Source organism: Urocitellus parryii, chromosome 8 (genome assembly GCF_045843805.1).
Source record: "Urocitellus parryii isolate mUroPar1 chromosome 8, mUroPar1.hap1, whole genome shotgun sequence".
Lineage (NCBI taxonomy): Eukaryota > Metazoa > Chordata > Mammalia > Rodentia > Sciuridae > Urocitellus > Urocitellus parryii.
Window position 1 is genome coordinate 92,293,399 of NC_135538.1, and position 19,884 is coordinate 92,313,282.

Consider the following 19,884-nt stretch of genomic DNA (forward strand, 5'->3'; position numbering starts at 1 on the left):
TTACCACTGAGCTATCTTACCCCAGCCTTTTAAAATTTTATTTTGAAACAGGGTCTTGCTAAGTTGCCCAGACTGGTCTTGAACTTGCCATCTTCCTGATTCAGCCTCCATATTGCTGGAATTATAGGTGTGTGCCACTACATATGGCCATAGTTTCATAATGTGTTTTGGGGCAACACACTCAAGGAAGACAATACAGCTAACTAATAAATGAAGTAGAGGGGTAAAGTTAAAAAAAAAATTAGGCCTACTTCAAGGTTGGTAGTAGAGGGGTAAAGTAAAACTGGAAAACTTCCATCTAAAGGTGGATTTGAAAGAAGAGGATCTGATGTGGAAAAGGCCCAGAAGAAGAAAGGATAAAAGTCTGTTGCACAAGGAAAGGTGTGAATGGGGAGAATGTGTACTTGGACATCAATTTCCTAAATTCTAGCATTATTAGGTATCACTAAAGCTTCTAAATGGTTACTTTAGAATAAGTAAAGGGAAGGTAAGCTTTTATTTTATTTATTTATTTTTTGAAGGTCAGTTTTTAAAAGATCAAGGATATACACATGGAATTCATCCTGAAAGCATGGTAATTTAAATAGAAAATTAGTACATTTAAACAAAATTTAAAATTCAGTAGTGTGATTATCAATTTATAATGCTCTTCAGTAACCATTTAGGCAGCTGGGATATTTCCCAAAACTTTCCATGCTAACACTTGCAGCACTATTACCAGGTTTGTTCCATTTTTCAGGCGGAATTGAAGTAGTCAATTGAACCGTATTCTTTCCATCCAATGAAGAGAACTGAAATGGTTTGACATTTTACAGTTTTATCAGTCAGTGGCTGGGTTGAGAACATGAGCCCTGATTTCTGACTTCCATTTTAGGCCAACTTCAAGGAACAGTGCTATAATTAATAGAAACATTGTTGACATTTTGAGTTATAATTGTTAACAATACTAATGACAATAGACATGGGCTTTTAGGTAAAATTGTCTTATGTAAAGGAAAGCAGCCTATTCTTAGATAAATCATAAGCATCTCAGTTGAGAGCAACTTGCTAAATAATTCTCAATGTGGTATTTTAGTCTATGAATAAACAGAGGGTTTCACATATCATTAATGCTCTAGTATGAGCTTTACATAATAACAACAAAAAAACTGAGCATAATTAGTCTCTTCCAGTAAAACTATTTGAGAAATTTTCCATTGCCCAATACCTTCCCATAATGGAAAATTCTCTTCATGGGAGTATGTGTAAATATTTGATTCGTGTTTTACTGATTTCAGTGTCACAACCTATCAATCATTAACACTCCACAAAAAACATATACCTGGTTAGTTGTTGCCAAAGTACATTCTCTTTCTGAAGGCTTTTCAGACTCTTAGAGAGGTTCCCAGTGAGCACCTAGCCTAATCTTTTATTGTCACAGGTGACAGAAACTGAAACTGAGATGCTTTGGTGGTTTTCACAAGGTCTTGCAACCTTAGCTGGCTTCTAAGACCAGTACCCGGGCTCAGTGCCCAACTCAGTGCTCCTCTTAAGATACTGTGGAATTGCCAGGTGTGGTGGTACCTGCCTCTAATCCCAGAGATGCAGAGGTTGAGGTATGAGGATCACAGGTTTGAGGCTAGCATCCATAACTGAGTGAGGCTCTAAATAACTTAATAAGACTCTGTTTCAAAAAAAAAAAAAAAAGAGCTGGGGTTATGTTCAGTGGCAAAGCATCCTTGGGTTCAATCCCCAGTACTGGGGGTGGGTGGGAAGATACTATGGAGAATTACTATCCACATTTTTTTGTTCTGAAGGAAGGTATATAAACATAAAATAACACTTTTACAGTTGTAGAAACTGAAGTGGGAAAAAATATAGCAAATTCTAGGCGTAGGCATTTTTGTTTCCAATGCTAATTTATGTAATCACTTTGTAAAATGAAACAACAGTTTTTTAGAGAAAGGATTCTGAGAACATTATCTTGAAATTATGCTACTATGATATTAATTAAAGCTTCCCAAGTAATCCCTGGTATATGAACAGTATGTGAAAGTGTTAGTAAAATCTGATCAGGATTTAAGTGAAAGTCAGAACTCTAGATAGAAAAATGCCTGGTATATTGAATTGCCAGCCTATATTTTTAGAAAAGTATAAATACATCTATAAGATGACAAATTAATTTAGCCTGGAAGAAAATTAGTCAACCCAGTATCTGACAAAGTGTGGGCTAACCCACCACCTTCCAGGCATTTACAGTATCAGCCGTCTCTGACTGGAGCAGGTGGTTGTGAGGGGAGGGCCAACGTGTGTGGGTAGCCCTCCTTCCTCAGTAGTCAGGCATTTTGACTCTGAATAAACACTTACATTGAAGGTTATTTCCTCCATATTTAGGTGGAGACGGATTATTATCTGGGTAGAGTTTCAGAAATTTTAAACTCTTTGGATGGAAATTCTTGCTCAAAGTCAAGCCCACAGAACTCTTTAACCCTTTAGAGATGCCAGCAGAAATGTGCTGGGGATCTTATCTAGTGGGAAAGAAACTATTTCTTCCCTTCTCTGCATGTAACCAAGGGGCTTCTGTAAAACAGTTCCCTACCACTTTGGCCAGTGTTTAGTGCTGATGGCTTGTCACATTTCCAGTGTCTTAGAAGCAGCAGACACAATGTGGGTGACAGAACACCGCCCATGATCCAAGGAGCTGCTACAGGATGAGGAGGTTCTACTGAGCCTGGGGAGCAGTGTGCATATTCCAGAAAGTGTGACTCACAGCCTCACTCTCTGCTATGATATAAACCAATAGCTGAGATCCAGCTGGTGCTATTGGTCAGGATGCTGGGCTTAATACCTTAAAGAAAATTAAGATTTAACTATTTTAAAGAAAAAACAAAAACTTCCAGTGCAGAGCTTGGTCTTAAGCCTGCTAAAAATAATTAAATACTTAAGCAGAAATTAGTTGACAGGCAACAAAAAAGAAACTGGGGTTCAAGATAAATGTCTATAGACAAAAATGGTGAGGAAACCTTTTTCCTTCTTTTGCTCCAGAACTGATCAGTGAAACTAAAAATGTTTCAATCAATATTTAAATTTTCCTTCTGTAAAATGTTAAAGCTTTCCTAGGTTCCATGGTGGTGATAGGGAAAAATACACATATTTTGGTACTTTATTTACATTGAATGGTAAATAATAAAATTGGCACTAAAAACATTAAAATCTGGAAATAGTAGGAAGTGGCAACAGAAAACTAAGAGCTTTAGAAACAGGCTGGGTGGAGAAGCTGTTCAGGCAGGGATGAATGTTCTCAGTTTTTTCACATGTAAATTGGATGATGATAATACCTACTTCATGGAATTGTTTGGGGGTTAAATATAATGACATATACCCATTAAATATAAAAGAACAGAAAACAGTTGGGCATGGTGGTGCACACCTATAACTCCAGCACTGAGGCAGGAGGATTGCAAGTTCAAGGCTAGATGCTGCAATTTAGCAGGACTATGTCTCAAAATAAAAAATAAAAAAGGTGTGGTGGTATAACTCTGGTAGAGTGCCCATGGGTTGGATCCCCAGTATCCCTGTCTTCCCTGGTCTCCTCCCCTCAAAAAACAGAAAGAAATGTATTCTGCAAACACTTAAAAAAATCTGAGATGGTTATATTAATTTCAGAAAGAGTAGACATTATAAGGGGATAAATAGGGATGTTACGTAACAATATGGGATCAATTCATGAAGGTGACTTAACAACCCTATATGTATATGCACCTAAGAACAGATCTTCTAAATACCTGAAGCGAAACACTGAAAGAACTGAATAGAGAAATGCATAAATCAACAACCTGCTCTCTTAGCAATTAATAGAAACAGACAGAAAATAAGTCAGGACATAAAAGATTTAAACAATATAAAAAACTAACCTGATCACTAGCTGCGACTGTGGCTCAGTGATAGAAGGCTTACCTAGTATGGGCAAGGCCCTGGTTTTTATCCCCTTGTAGGGTAGGGTGTGGGGGAGCGGGAAGAGCAAGAATCAATCTGATCTATTTGATATTTATAGAAAGTTCCATACAATGCCTATAGAATATGTACTCTTTTCAGATAGATCACACCTGAGGCTACCACCCAAATCTCCATAAACTCAACTGGATTGAAATAAAATAGCATAAACTCTATTTTCTGGTCAAAATGAAATTAAGATAGAAATCAATAACAAAAAGATACATGGAAAATCTCTAAATATTTGAAGGTTAAATAACACACTCTGAATAAAACATGGATCAAAGAAGACATCATAATTAAAATTGTGAAATACTTTAGACTGAATGAAACAGAAATATATCAAGATTTGTGTTCATGGCCCAAACATGGAGCATTAAGTATTCATATTAGAAAAGAAGAAAGATCTTAATAATTCAAGATTCAATCTTAAGAGACTAAAACAAAAAAGCAAATTAAGCCCAAAGTAAGCACAAGGAAGGAAACAAAACAAAACAATAAATAAAATAAATAATAAAATGGAAAGTAGGGAAAAAAGAAATAAAATAAAAATCAAGGGAATGCAAACAACTTCTTTGCAAATATCAATAAAACTGATAAACTTGTAACCAGAATGATGGGATAAGGAAGAGAAGAGATAACATAAAAACATTAGATGTGAAATAAGGGATATAATTATAATCCTGAAAGTTGCTTGTTAAAAAAGGTTAATAAAGGAATATTGTGAAGAATTTTGTTGCAATAAATGAAAAAATTAGTTGAACTATGCAAATTCTGTTGCAGTCACAGACTGCCAAAGTTTACTCAAGAAGAGACATAGAAGCCTACTAAAACTCACAGAAGTCCCAGTGAAAGATCTTCCCACAAAGATAACTCAGGCCCATACAGTTTCCCTGGTGACTTCTCCCAAATATTTGCTTTAAGGAAGAAATACCAATTCCATAGAAACTTCTCCAGAAAATAAGAGGAGAGAACGAGTCCCTGCTCATTTTAGGAGATGAGAATTACTCTGATGAAGATATTAGAAGACAGAGAAAAAGATAGGAAATGAAACTTCAATATTTCTCACGAACATAGATGTAAAACTCCTTAACAAAGTATTAGAAAACTGAATTTAGTGATATAGACAAATAAGATGTCATCACCAATTGAGTTTATCCCAGGAATTCAAGTATAGTTCAAAAATTTTAAATCCTGGATGAAATTGACCAAATTACATCATGTGCATGTATGAACATGTCACAATAAATCTCACTATTATGTATAATAATAATGCACCAATTAAATAATTTAAGTTCATCAAAATAATACATTGTATCAGTAGACTGTATTCATATGACCGTCAATTTGCATATTGCTTAATTTACTTAGCTTTTTTCTTAAAACATTTTAAAATTTATTATAATCATGACTATATCTCAAATAATGTTACTTGACTTACATAAAAAGGCAATGCCCTATCCCTTTGATTTTTTTTTTTTCCTTGCTTTTGATTTTTCCTGTCCTGAAGCAACTGCTATCAATTCTTTTCACTGTTTCTTTTTCCTTCTTTTTTTGATACTGGGAATTGAACTCAGGGGCACCCAATCCTGAGCCACTTTCTTAGCCCTATTTTGTATTTGATACAGACAGGGTTGTACTGAGTTGCTTAGCGCCTAACTTTTGCTGAGGTTGGCTTTGAACTTTCGATCCTCCTGCCTCAGCTTTCTGAGGCACTGGAATTACAGGCTTGTGCCACCACACTGGGTCTTAGCTGTTTCTTTTGTTATTTATTTTCATGTTTGTAGATAACGTGTTTACTCTGATTTCTTTAAATGTTGTTTATTTGGTTTTAATTATCAATTAATTTTCTACTAAGGAAGTTGATGATTTGATTCTCTTCCTCAAACTCTCTTTCACACACATTTGAATAAGATGCTTCACCATCTCACATCCCTAAGAAGCGTAATATTACTGTTTTTAGTTCAGTCAATAATCTGTGTTTGTATGATTATTAGACAGCTGATAATTTATAGCTTATACTTTGCTTATATTTTTTTTATTTCCTGGATAAGTATCCTTTAGTGTTGCTGTTTGTTTCTGTTGTTTTCTTTTCTTTTTTTTTTTTATCAACCAAAAGTGAAGTTATTTTTTTTTTATTGGTTGTTCAAAACATTACAAAGCTCTTGACATATGTTTCATACATTAGATTCAAGTTGGTTATGAACTCCCATTTTTACCCCAAATACAGATTGCAGAATCACATCTGTTACACATCCACATTTTTACATAATGCCCTATTAGTAACTGTTGTATTCTGCTACCTTTCCTATCTTCTACTATCCTCCCTCCCCTCCCCTACCATCTTCTCTCTCTACCCCATCTACTGTATTTCATTTCTCTCCTTGTTTATTTGCCCGTTCCCCTCGCAACCTCTTATGTGTGATTTTATATAACAATGAGGGTCTCCCTCCATTACCATGCAATTTCCCTTTTCTCTCCCTTTCCCTCCCACCTAGTGTATCTGTTTAATGTTGATCTTTTCTTCCTGCTCTTCCTCCCTGTTCTGTTCTTGGTTGTTCTCATTATATCAAAGAAGACATTTGGTATTTGTTTTTTAGGGATTGGCTAGCTTCACTAAGCATAATCTGCTCTAGTGCCATCCATTTCCCTGCAAAATCCATGATTTTGTCATTTTTTAGTGCTGCGTAATATTCCATGGTGTATAAATGCCACATTTTTTTATCCATTCATCTATTGAAGGGCATCTGGGTTGGTTCCACAGTCTAGCAATTGTGAATTGTGCTGCTATGAACATCGATGTGGCAGTATCCCTGTAGTAAGCTCTTTTAAGGTCTTCAGGGAATAGTCCGAGAAGGGCAATAGCTGGGTCAAATGGTGGATCCATTCCCAGCTTTCCCAGGAATCTCCATACTGCTTTCCAAATTGGCCGCACTAGTTTGCAGTCCCACCAGCAATGTACAAGAGTACCCTTTTCCCCACATCCTCGCCAGCACTTGTTGTTGTTTGACTTCCTAATAGCTGCCAATCTTACTGGAGTGAGATGGTATCTTAGGGTGGTTTTGATTTGCATTTCTCTGACTGCTAGAGATGGTGAGCATTTTTTCATGTACTTGTTGATTGATTGTATGTCCTCCTCTGAGAAGTGTCTGTTCAGGTCTTTTGCCCATTTGTTGATTGGGTTATTTGTTTTTTTATTGTTTACTTTTTTGAGTTCTTTGTATACTCTGGATATTAAGGCTCTATCTGAGGTGTGAGGAGTAAAAATTTGTTCCCATGATGTAGGCTCCCTATTTACCTCTCTTATTGTTTCTCTTGCTGAGAAAAAACTTTTCATTTATTTAATCATTAATTCGTACTTAAATTCTTCCTAGAAACTGAAAAACCTCTGCCTAATAGGTTAACACATCCAATATTCATCTTCCTCCTCCCCCCATAACCTTTTTTTCGACCTCTTGATCCAGTTTGGACAAGCTACTCTCTAGGAATTTTAAACAACTGTCATTTGGGATTTCTGTTCACTATTATCTTAGGTATTTCTTTCCATTCCATTCTCTTTTCTACTTTTTTTTTCTTTTATGTTTTTCTCCTTTTCTCTTGGGTTGATTCCCTGCTCTCTGTTGTCTTTGTGGGTTTATCCATTTAAAATTTCATAACTCTCATAAGTATTTGGGGGTAGGTAGAAGTCAAGATAAAAATGTGAATTCAAAATGCCATGTAACTAGATCAAGTTTGATAAGTTTTCACGTATTTGGTTTGAAATACACCAAGAAAGTTGCCTCTTTGGTTCATGTTTAGAATACTTCATCCTCCACAGAACATTTAGCATTCAGTAAGTGAAGATGAAATCATGGGAAATTTAAGTATAAGTTAAATGTTAGCTTTTCAAACAAATCCAAATTGCTCATTTTTTGGCATAGAAGTTAAGCTATTCAGTTTTTCTCTCTGTATATGGTGAGTTTTTTTAAGTTTTATTTTTTCTTAGTACAGCAAAAAATTATTTTTGACATTGTGCAATAACAGTGAGATAGTAATGTTTTATATTAGCACAGTGTCTTTTATGCCAGTTTGCCAAGTACTTTATAACCAGAAGAAGAGACTGTTTTGTTCTTAATTTTAAAGCACCACTTTCAGAAATGAAATATTATTTTATGAGGCACAGCTATACAAAATAATATTTTAAGGAAAGATGTATTCCTTTGGGGAACTATGAAAATCAGATGTCTATTGCAGACAAAAATTTTCAATAACAACAGCTCACTTTCCTGTAGAATGGTATCCTATTCTATTGGACAACTTTGTTGTTTTTTGTACCTTCAATATGGATATTTTCCTCATTTAATTGTCAGCAACATATATTATATCATTCCCACTCTTGAATCAGCATCTACAGTTTAACTCAGGGGGTTCCATGCAGGCTGACCAAAGGTTGAAGGTATAAATAAATAAAAGTATCTGACATGAAAATTACTGAAATATTTATAGTTTTCAGGGTAACAGAAACCTAAGATTGTGCCAAAAATATTTTGAAAATTAAAAAAATGGATGTTATTTTGACTTCTTAAGGCCACTAATACAAATTACCAGGGAAATAGATTTACCTGGAGAGTAAATTTTACTAGATCTAACTTCTTATTTCAACTAAGACATTTAAAATAATTATTTCTTGTACATATTCCTAACGTTTTAAGATTCCAGATGAACCCCAGAAACATACAGCCAAGTAAGGTAGCAAAACCAGATCTATTTTGTAGACTGCCATTTAAATTCTATATATAGTGACACTGCTTATTTGGCAGCCAGGGCTCTGGCAACCCAGCCCAAGCCTGCAGCAGAGAACCTGAACATAAACAGAAAAGCCTTGGAGTGGTCACAATAGATGTCAAAAAAGCCAGCACTTTATTTGTGGTAGAGACATGCCAGCCCTCACATTTGGCAGATATTCCAGTCCACAACTGTTTATAATAACAGAAAGGTTGCTGTCGGTAGGCATACTGACAGCAGTCTACACTTACTTTACAAAGATTTCTTGAAATTAACAAACCTGTTTTGCAGTTAACTGCTATTAAATGGAAAAGTCATACTTGCTGAATTTCACTTTCTTCAATTACATTGGATTTTTCTTGGTTCAAATAAAACTGTCAACTCACATCAATTTTAAAATCCAGCTTCCACTGAGAAGCTCAAGGTCATATTAGAAATATATCAGAATTCAGAGGTGTAGGCAAAAGGGTGGTTAATGTCTTATGTTAGTGTGGCAAATTCAGTCACTCAATAACATTTCACTAGGTGCATACACTGAGGTAAGTCCTGCTCTAGTGAAGAGATATACTATTGAATAAAATCCTTTACCTTGTAAAACTTACACTGTGTTATCACAGAAAGAGGCAGAAGATAAACATAATAAGTGATGGAGTGTCAGAAGCCTGAAAGGATTATGGGAAAAAGAGCTGAGTAAGGGTGCTAGATAAGACTCTGGGGGGAGGAGTGTACTTATGTGTCTGAGGAGCAAGGAGAAGGACTCCTCTTTGAACAGAGAGGGGAGGCTAGAGCCAGGAAGGTGAGAGGGGAGTGCTGATGGTGTACTCCTGCAGGCCATCCTCAGGACTCTTGCTGTTAATGGAGTGTGAGGAGGAGGCCAAGACACATTTTGAGATGACTTGATATACGTACCTCAAAAGGATCATATGGTAACTGTGTGGAAATAAAAGATAATAATAAATAATAATGGAAGGTAAAGAGTATACATTTTTAATTCTTATACGAATCATAACAATGAGAGTGTCTGCCCTGTACGTGAAACTTTTTCAGGGAGCTGGGCATGGTGGTGCTAGCCTGTAACACCAGTAACTCTGAGGTGGAGGAGGGAGGATTGCAAGTTCAAGGCCAGCACCAGCAACATAGTGAGACCCTGTCACAAAATGAAAACAAAAAAGGCTGGGGATGCAGCTCAAGGATAAAGTGCTCTTGGGTTCATTCCCTAGTACAAAGACAAAAAGAAAAACAACACAGCAACAACTTTTTGTTGTTGTTGTTCAGTAACACTTTTTTTCAGGGACAAATTTTCAGGTGTCTAGACCTTGTATCAACTCAACTGACTTGGATGAAAGGATCTTGTCCTCCCCCTCCCTCCAGCCTGCCTGTGGTAGAGTGAAGAGGAACTGGGCTCAAGGGCAGCCAACCATAGCACCCTAATCCTCCAAGAGGGACTGGGACAAAAGGCTCCTTTCAAATAACTTGGGGCTTATTCAACCAGAATCGTGTCATAAATTTAACCAAGAAGAATATAATTTATAACAGAAAGAGCATGCACAGTGGCAGATAGGTTAATAGAGGAACACTAAAGAAGATTCCCAAGGTCTTCAGGTTCAGGAGGCTGAGCAATGTGAATGGCCTAGTTTGACTCTGAGAGGCCAGTTCTAAATGACTCCTGCTTTTCCTAAGCTGCCATGAATGTGTGAATTTATCATTTTCTTCATGGCACACCACTTTAGGTAAATTGAACAGATATGTATTTCTTACAAATGAAAGAACCTAACAAATATTAATTACCAGGGTAACAGGTCTTTGTATATTCCATTATACACTGAAAAAGATTTGCCCAGTCTATATTGTTAATGTGTGGTGTATAAGAATACAGACTTTAGAACCAGCCTGACTGAGATATTTTGCTGCTCCATCCCTGATCAGCTAAGTGATCTTGGACAGTTAATTTTGCTGACCTTCTGCTTCCCCATCTATTAAAAAAAAAAAAAAAAAAAAGAAGAAGAAGAAGAAGAAGAAGAAGAAGAAGCTGGGAGTGGTGGTGCACTCCCATAATACCAGAGACTCTGGAGGCTGAGGCATCAGGATCACAAGTTTGAGTTCACACTCAGCAACTTCCTGAGGCCATGTTGAAATAAAAAATAGAGAAAGTTTAGAGTGTAACTCAGTGATAAAGTGTAACTTGGTGGTAAAGCACTGGTTTTAATTCCCAGTACAAAAAAAAAAAAAGATGGAATGAAAACAGAGAAATAATACATAAGTGTTTTGGAGAAGATTTGATGGTGAATACAGAATACAGAAAACTCTCAGAAAGCTCACAGTAAAGACCCTGTAGGCATCTCTGAAAATAAAACAAACAAAAATTTCTAGGTGGCAAAAATTCTTTAAGTGAGTGTTATCATAGTTAACTGTAGGATAGTGATATTTACTAATTAATTAGATTCCCTCAGAATAGTGCAGGAAGAACACTGGTACCTGAAAGTGTGACACTGATATTCAAGGAACACAGAACTTACTAGTATAATCCAAGATCCAGGAGGACTTAGAGGAGAATTTTTTTGGGAAAGGGGCTATGTTTGACTCCATGCCCCGCAAACTGGTATGTCCTAGCACCTGGAATATAGTTGGAAGTTAATAAGTGTTTTTGAATGCACGTCTTAATATTGAATAAATGAAAAGCAAGCAGTCAAAATTTCAAAGTGAGAAGAGAGGCATGAATAAAAGGTCTGTGGAAACACAGAGGGACGGGTGATAAATTCTGACCAGGGTGTTGGGCCATGTGTATGGAGAGGGATGCTTTACCAGGTGAACTGGACCTTGAAGAGGAGCCGAGTTTTGACCAATGGTGCAGTGAAATGGGTCTTAAAGGGGAGCATTTCTAGCAGAAGGAACTCCAAAGCTTCAGAGAAGTGAAAGTGCTCTTCAGGCTGGAGAACAGATAGTATTTGGATGATAGGAATTTAAGGGGATGTTGTGGGGAACAACAGTGGACCAAAGGAAGTGCCATGAGACACAACTGGAAAGCTCTTTTGGAACCAAAATGTAAAGTGATCTCCTGTCCTGTAGTTTGTATAGTATTCTACAGACATGAGGTTAAAACAAAAAATAGTTTCTATTTTCTGCCCACTGGTCTGAAAATTTCATCTCTGTTTTATGTTTTTTTTTTTCCTGCATTGCCATAGAATTCTAGTAATTTTTGCTTAGTGTATCTTGATGCTAACCTGTTTGTCATGTACATTTTCATGACAGTGATATTTTGTTAGATAAATCAACATATCAATATAATGCATTATTATTCTATCCCACTTTATGCCTTAGGCCCCTAAATTCTGTTTGGTCTGTTATTAATACAGCCACTGCACTTTTTATTTATATTTGTTCTTATCATTTTAAGTTGTGCTTGTTATTTTTTTAAAAAAATATTTTATTTATCCTAATTATATATGACAGCAGAATGCAATTCGATTCCTATTCCTATTACACAAATAGAGCAAAATTTTTCATGTCTCTGGACGAGCACAAAGTCAAGTCACACCATTCGTGTTTGTGCTTGTTATTAATAACAGTTGATTTTTTTTTTCTGGAGAGAGAGAGAGAGAGAGAGAGAGAGAGAGAGAGAGAGAGAGAGAGAGAGAGAGAGAGAGAGAATTTTATTTTCAGTTTTCGGTGGACACAACATCTTTATTTTATTTTTATGTGGTGCTGAGGATTGAACCCAGCGCCCCGCACATGCCAGGCGAGCGCGTTACTGCTTGAGCCGCATCCCCAGCCCAACAGTTGATTTTTTGACGCACTTGCTTATTGTGATGTTTGGTTTTATTTCTGTTGGCTTTTTTTTAATGGTACTGGGATTGAACCTTAAACCTAGGGGTGCTTTACCACTAAGCTATATTCCTAGCTCTTTTTATTTTATTTATTTATTTTTGAGATAGGGTCTCATTAAGTTGTTTATGATCTTGCTAAGTTGCTGAGGCTGGCCTCGAACTTGTGATCCTCTTGTTTAACCTCCTTAGTTGCTGGGATTACAGGCATGTGCCACCATACCTGGCTTTGTTGGCTTTTTTTGAGTTCATTTTTTCTTCTTCTCTAAGAGTTGAGGTTTATTTTGGTTCTATCCTTTAATTATTTGGAAATGCATATGTTCTTTTTTTATTTTATTAACTGACTTTTAAAATCTGCTGTTTTCTTTATTTTCTCAAAAGCAAGAATAAAATCATATAGTCTGACTTCCCTTGATGTAGCACAATTTTTCCCTCTTTTTTTGAAAAATTAAAACTAATTCTAATTGACACAAAACTGCATATATATGGGGTACAATGTGATAATCTGGTATATTAGAACTTATTTTTCCTGTCTGATTGAATTCTGATACCCTTTATCCAACTTCCATCCTTCCTAACCTCTGGGGAATCACTATTCTTTCTCATCTATAAAATCAACCTTATCAGCTTCCATATATTTTGAAAGAGAACACATGACATTTATTTTTCTGTGCCTGGCTTATTTTATTTCACATAATGCCCTCTAGTTCCATTCATGTTGCCATAAATGACAGGATATTGTTTTTTATGGCTGAATAATATTCTGTCTTCTATATTTTCTTTATCCACATTTTCTTTATCCATTTGTTTATTGATGGACCCTTGGTTCATTTTGAATCTTGGCTATTATGAATAATGTCGCACTAAACATGGCAGTATGAAGATTTTTCTTCAAATACTTGTTTTTATTTTTTTTAGTTACATACTCAGCAGTGAGATTGCTGGATCATTTGGTAGTTATGTTTTTAGATTTTTGAGGAAACTACATACTATTTCCCATAAAGACTGTACTTATTACCATTCTATCAACAGTATAATAGTTCCCCTTTCTCTGAATCCTCTCCAGCATTTTTCTTTTTGTCTTTTTGGTTATAGCCATTCTAATTAGGGTGAGATAATCTTACATGGTTGTGATTTTCATTTATCTTATGATTAGTGACATTGAACACTTTTTGATAACAATAATTTTAATGAAATAACTATATATTTCACTATCAAATAGCCCATAGAATCTATTTTGAACATTTTTTCATATACTTGTTGGCCATTTGTATGTCTTCTTTTGGCTTTTTGGGGTCTTTTGCAGTTATGTATAAATTTTAGAATTTTTTTTTTACTTCTGTAAAGAATGTAATTTTTGTTATTTTTGATGGGGATAGCACTGAACGTGTAGACAGTCTTAGGTATTATGAGCATTTTAACAACATTAATTCTTATAGTCCATGGACATGAAATGTATTTCCTTTGTGTGTGTGTGTGTGTGTGTGTGTGTGTGTGCCTTTTTCTCTCTTTGTTTTCCTTCCTTCCTTCTTTGAATTAGGGATTAAACCCACGGGAACTTTACCATTGAACTAGATCTCCAGCCACCCTTATTTTTATTTTAAAACAGGGTCTTGCTAAATTGCATAGAGCCTTGCTTGGTTGCTGAGACTGGTTTTGAACTTGCCATCCTTCTACATTAACCTCTGGGGTTGCTGGGATTACAGGTGTGTTCCACTGCCCGGCTTCTTCAATTTTTTCATCACTATTTATTGAATATTTTTTCTGCATTTGTTAAGATGATCATATGGTTTTTGTCCTTCATTTTATTGATGTGATATGTTTATTGAATCATACATTGTTAGATAAATCTCACTTGATCATAGTGCATAATATTTTTGATGTGCTTTTTTTTTGGTTTGGTATATTTCATTGTGAATTTTCACATCTGTATTTACCAGGTGTATTGGTCTATAGTTTCCATTTTTGTTGTATTTTTTTATGGTTTTGCTCTTAGGGTAATACTGGCCTCACAGAATGATAATTATTATTATTATTATTATTTTACATCATAGATCCTCTCCTCTAAGAATTATTTTAGAACTAACATTGTTTCACAACAGCATTAACAACACTTACTTGAACTTAATGTGTATTTTGTCTAGAGCTTGCTATATCTCTGACCTCATCTCCGTGAACTGTTCTCTCTGCTCACTGTCTAGCCATCCTGGACTTTTTTCTTATCTTGAATACTAAACACTTGCTCCTACTTCAGAGGTTTTATTTTTCTTGTTGCCAGGAGATTTTTTCCTTAGAACTTTGCATGGTTGGCTCCTTTCAGCTGACTTGTCACAGAGGTCTTGCATGACTCCTTTGGCTTCCACCAACTTCTCAGGTCCTTTCATCAACTTCTCAGGTACTCATTTAATCTCTGCCACTTTACCACACCTGTTGCTCCATATGGGTTTACTACCCTCTGGCCCAATTCTTTTATAATTGGCTTGCTTGTATATTTGCTTATTTACTGTCCTTATATTCCCACTAGACTACATCATCTCTCTTCTTCATCATTTTATCGAAGTGTTTAGGGCTGTGACTGGCATCTATTAGGCCACTAATATTTGGTGCATAAATATTAGTTAAATAAATAAATCCTTGATTATTTTCTAAGCATGTGTTCCTGTTCTTCAAAACTCCATGGAACTAGGCTTGGTGGAGCATGCTTGTAATCCCAGTGAGCTGGGAAGTTGAGGCAGGAGGATCACAAGTTTGTGGCCAGACTCAGCAACTTAGCAAGACCCTCAGTGACTAAGTGATACCACCTGAAAATAAAAAATAAAAAGGGCTGTGTGTGTTCTCAGGGGTAAAGTGCCCCTAGGTTTAATACCTAGTACCACAAAACAAACAAACAAATACTCTATGCCTTCAAGTCTAATGAATGTGCTCTGGGTCCAAGCTAATCATCCCTCTGACTTTCTGTGTTAATGCTGTGTTGCATCGAGGTCTAAGGAATGGCAGTCATTGCTTTCTTTCTTTTAATGTCAAAGAAGGTCAGGAAAGTTCTCTCTAGGAATGTGACATTTGAACCTGAAGAAAGTAAGGTATAAATTTTTTTTGGATTTGTAGGCAAAAGACTTCTTGTGGGTTTCTGGGAAAAATGCCCTGAGTAAAGGGCACAAGAACACAAGGAGAGCAGTGTGGCTGGAGCTGAGTGAACCAGAGGACAGAGGTCAGTGATGAAGTCAGGAAGTAGGATGGAGGGACTCAGGAAAGGCTTTTTTTTTTTTTTTTTTTTTTTTTTTTAAGATTGACAATGACTCAAAGCAATGTGCTTTTTATATTCTAACCATACTTACCTTTCTAAAACTGAAAAAAAACTTTCATGAAACATGCTATTTAATTTGCTCTCCACTCCAATCTTTTCTGTTTTATTCAATTCAATGTGAAATATTCAATTCAATTTGACTTGATTTTTAAGAAGATACCGTGATCCACTACACTGATATCATAAGCCAGGAGTGTCATAATGCAAGGTTTGGGAAAATCTTATAGGGCTTTGTTGTCTTTGTGAGCTTTGGAGTTTATTGTAATTGAAATAGGGAATAATTAGAAAATTGTAAGCAGAGACATAACATCATTCTAACTTATATCTCAAAAGAATCACTTTGGCTGTTTTATGGATAATATATTTTGTGGGCAGATAGGTGAGGGATGAAGGGTGAAGCATAAGTAGTATGCATTCAGTCCTTATTGTAACTTTATTTCTTGCCATTCCTGTAGCTTTCCAAGGTTAAACAAATGCTTGGAATAACATTGGATTTGTGAGTAAAAAAATGCAGAAATTAATGTCTAAGAATTGTAAAACCTCAGGATCTTAGATAGCTGGGATTCTTCCTTTATCACATATGCTAAAGATAGTTTAGAAACAACCATGTTTAAAATAGAAGTTAAAAAAAAACCCAAAATAGAGAAGAGTTATGCTCATTTTCAAGTACAAATAAATAAAAGAATGAATGAATGAGTAAATAAATAAATAAAGCAGAAGTTTCATAGTCAGTATCTCCAAATGGAATAATGCATGTAAAATTTGACAGAATTTGTGTTCAGTGAACTTCAGTTTTCTCTATCCTTAAGCCATATGTAATCTTTTCCTGGCTAGACGAGGTTTATCTGGAACCAAGTCCAGTTCTCTATAACTCATTTAGTTGTCCCCCCTTGGTTGGCCTCAGGCCGCATTCCTTTGATGCCACAGTTATCTTACAGGATCCCTACAAGCACATCCAGCTTTCTCTGACTGGGATGGCATCTCTGTTGCAGGCAGGGCTTTCTGTCCTTGACAAATGTCTAGAGGCACATGATAACTCTGTCATTGCTTCTGATAGCAGAGAAGCCCTTAATTGTGTACATCTTTCCCTGAACTCATTCAGCTAATGGGTGAGAAAATATCAGCTTATTTAAGGTAAAAAGTTCCTTTGGAACCAGTGGCTTGGGATGCTAAAGCAGGAAGATTGCAAATTCAAAGCCAGCTTCAGCAACTTAGTGAGGCCCTACCTAACTTGGTGAGAGAGACCCTGTCTCAAAATAAAAAATATAGAAAGGGCTGGGGATGTGGCTCAGTGGGTAAGTGCCTCTGGGTTCAATCCCTGGTTCCTCCCTCCCCCACAAAAAAGTTCCTTTGGCAAAGAGCAGACATCAGAGAAACTCTCCCATGGATGCTCTTTTAACTCAGTGTGTGATTGATTGTTTCCATTTCTTCTCCTGACTACCTTCCCTGCTTTGTTTACCTGGGAGGCTGACTTTTATGGATTACCTCCTTTTCAGGTTGGGTTTGCCCAACAGGAGGCATCTGTGGAGTGGTGATAATGAGGTAGAAAGGGGTTTGTATATTTATTCCTCAGGCCTAATTTTTCCTGGTTTGCCATTGGTTTTGTCTCTTTGCCAAGGGTCGAAGCTCCTGAGAGGCAGCCCTCAGTTGCAACTCACAGCTTTTCTCTCTGGGATTTAGTAACAGTCTCTGGCCTTTCAGACTAAGGGTTGGTAAGAGCTCCTAGTTGTTCTTGGTCCTGGGAGCTGCACTAGCCTTTGCTGGTTTCTCTTAACACTGCTTATTGCTTTGTAGATAAATGCTTTATTAGACTCTCTTCAACTGTCCCGTCCATTACCTTCTAGTTTCCTAGATTCACAGGTTTTCTGCAGGAAGAACTGAACGAGGATGCAGAAAACTTCTTGTATTGAATATATTTAAAGCTGTTTAGATATCAGAGACAATTTTATATTAAAGCAGAAAGAGGAAACTCTCAGGCCCATTAATTTAACCCCTGGCCATTAGCACATGAGTGCTCATGGCCCACATGGACCTAGTCTGAGCAGAACTGGCAGAATTACTTTGAGGAATGAGGACTTTATGTGAAGCATTAAATGGATATGTATGTATTTATTCAAGCCTCACAATGATGAGGCAGAAGGGCAATTTCCTTATAAAATTCTTTGTTAAGGAAAATCTCTGTGGCAAAAGTAGTAGGATATAATGAGTAAGAAACTTCTAGTTGTGAGACGCAGTGAATCCTGTTTTAGTGTGAATCTCAAAATTTAATGAGAAAGATTACTGGTTAGAGGCAGCACGAAATGGTATTTAGGGCACATCTTTTGGAGCTAGACTTTCTGGATTCAAATCCTGTCTCTGTTACTTACTAGTTGGGAAGCTTTGGGCAAATTTCTCTATGTCTCAATATCCCCAACTTAAAATGACAAAAATAGGAATCCCAAACTCATGTATGTGAAGACACTTTGTTTATTCCTTATCACAAGAAATAAACTAATTAATTCACATAAGGCACTAAAGATAGCGTATAGTGATAACTGCATCATAACTCTCTTTATTTGTATTATCCTGAAAGTAGACAGGAAATTTCTGGGACAGGGACTGCTGATAGAAATAACCTTGTTCTCTTTTCCCCCACTCCATGCACTTCCCTTCTGAGATGGTGAAATGAGAGTCTGGTGGATGGGCCTGTGTGTGTTTATGTGGAGGGGAATGGGAAGATTGTACTGTATGAGAGGAATTCCAAAGATATGGATCTGGAGCTTTATAGGAAAGAGATATATCTTTATCTCTTGAGAAAGGGAGAGATATCTTTGTTTTCTAGTGTAAACAAATTTTCCTTGGGAAAAGATGGGAAAGTATCTGAACTTTTACCTTTTAGAGAAATTATCTCCAGGGAAAGATAAGACAAGTATTGCAAGGTTTTCAATTCCTGGGCTGGACTGTCCCTATGGCTTGGGACTCATCTTCTAGAAGTATAAACACATACTTCTGGGGAGGTAAATCTTTTACTACCTAATTCAATAATCTTTCAGATTTCAAGGCTGTCCTTCAATCTAAATCCCAGCAATATTTTCCAGAAAGCCCTAATTACTATGCAGAAGTATTAAATTAAAATCTTGTGAAAAACCAAAAGCCATGGAAATTGCATGGTACCTTTAAAGGTTTATTCCTCTCTGGGAGTTGATTGATGAAATTACTTGCTTTCTTTGTATTATGTTACCCTGTTTCTTTTCTTTTCCTCCCTCCTTCCCTTCCTCCCTCCTCTTCCCTTCCCCCTTTCTCTCTTTCACTACTGAGGATTGAACCTCATGTATGCTAGGCAATTGCTCTACCACTGAGCTACATCCTAAATCCTTTTAAATTTTGAGAAAGAGTGTCACTTAGTATCCCTAAATTACTCAGTCTGGTCTTGAACTTGTGATCCTCTAGCCTCAGTATCCCAAGCAGTAGGGATTATGGGTGTGTGCCACCCTCCTTGGCATATCCTGTTTCTTAATGAAATCCAACATTCTGAAAACTTGTTACAGAATTTAAAATAATTTACAATCATAAAAATCATAAATGTAGGATGCCATATTTATGAATTTGATCACTTTACATAATTGATCTAATTTAAACCTCATGGCAATATCATAAGAATAGTACTTAATACCTGCATTTTTAGAACAGGAAAATAAAGCTTCTGGGGATAAAATAACTTGCCAAAGTTTGTACAGTTAGTAAGCAGTAAAGTTAGGATTCCAGCTCGTGTTTGTGGGTCCTTCAAACACATACTCTTACCTGACTCTGTTAGAAACAGATGCTGTTTCTCCAAAGGGACACTCACAGGAGTTCTCCATTCTCTCTGCTGATGCATGATAGAAATGGAAAGAAAATGCTCTTTCTCTTCTGCATGGCTGCAGCTAACCCTTGTTTTAGTTTTGTGCCCTCAATCCAGTCAATTACGTTGGCCCACGGTTGGCTCTGGTGGCCTGAACTTGAAGTGAGAAAACCTGACTTTGTTTTCTAGCTCTACTACTTAAT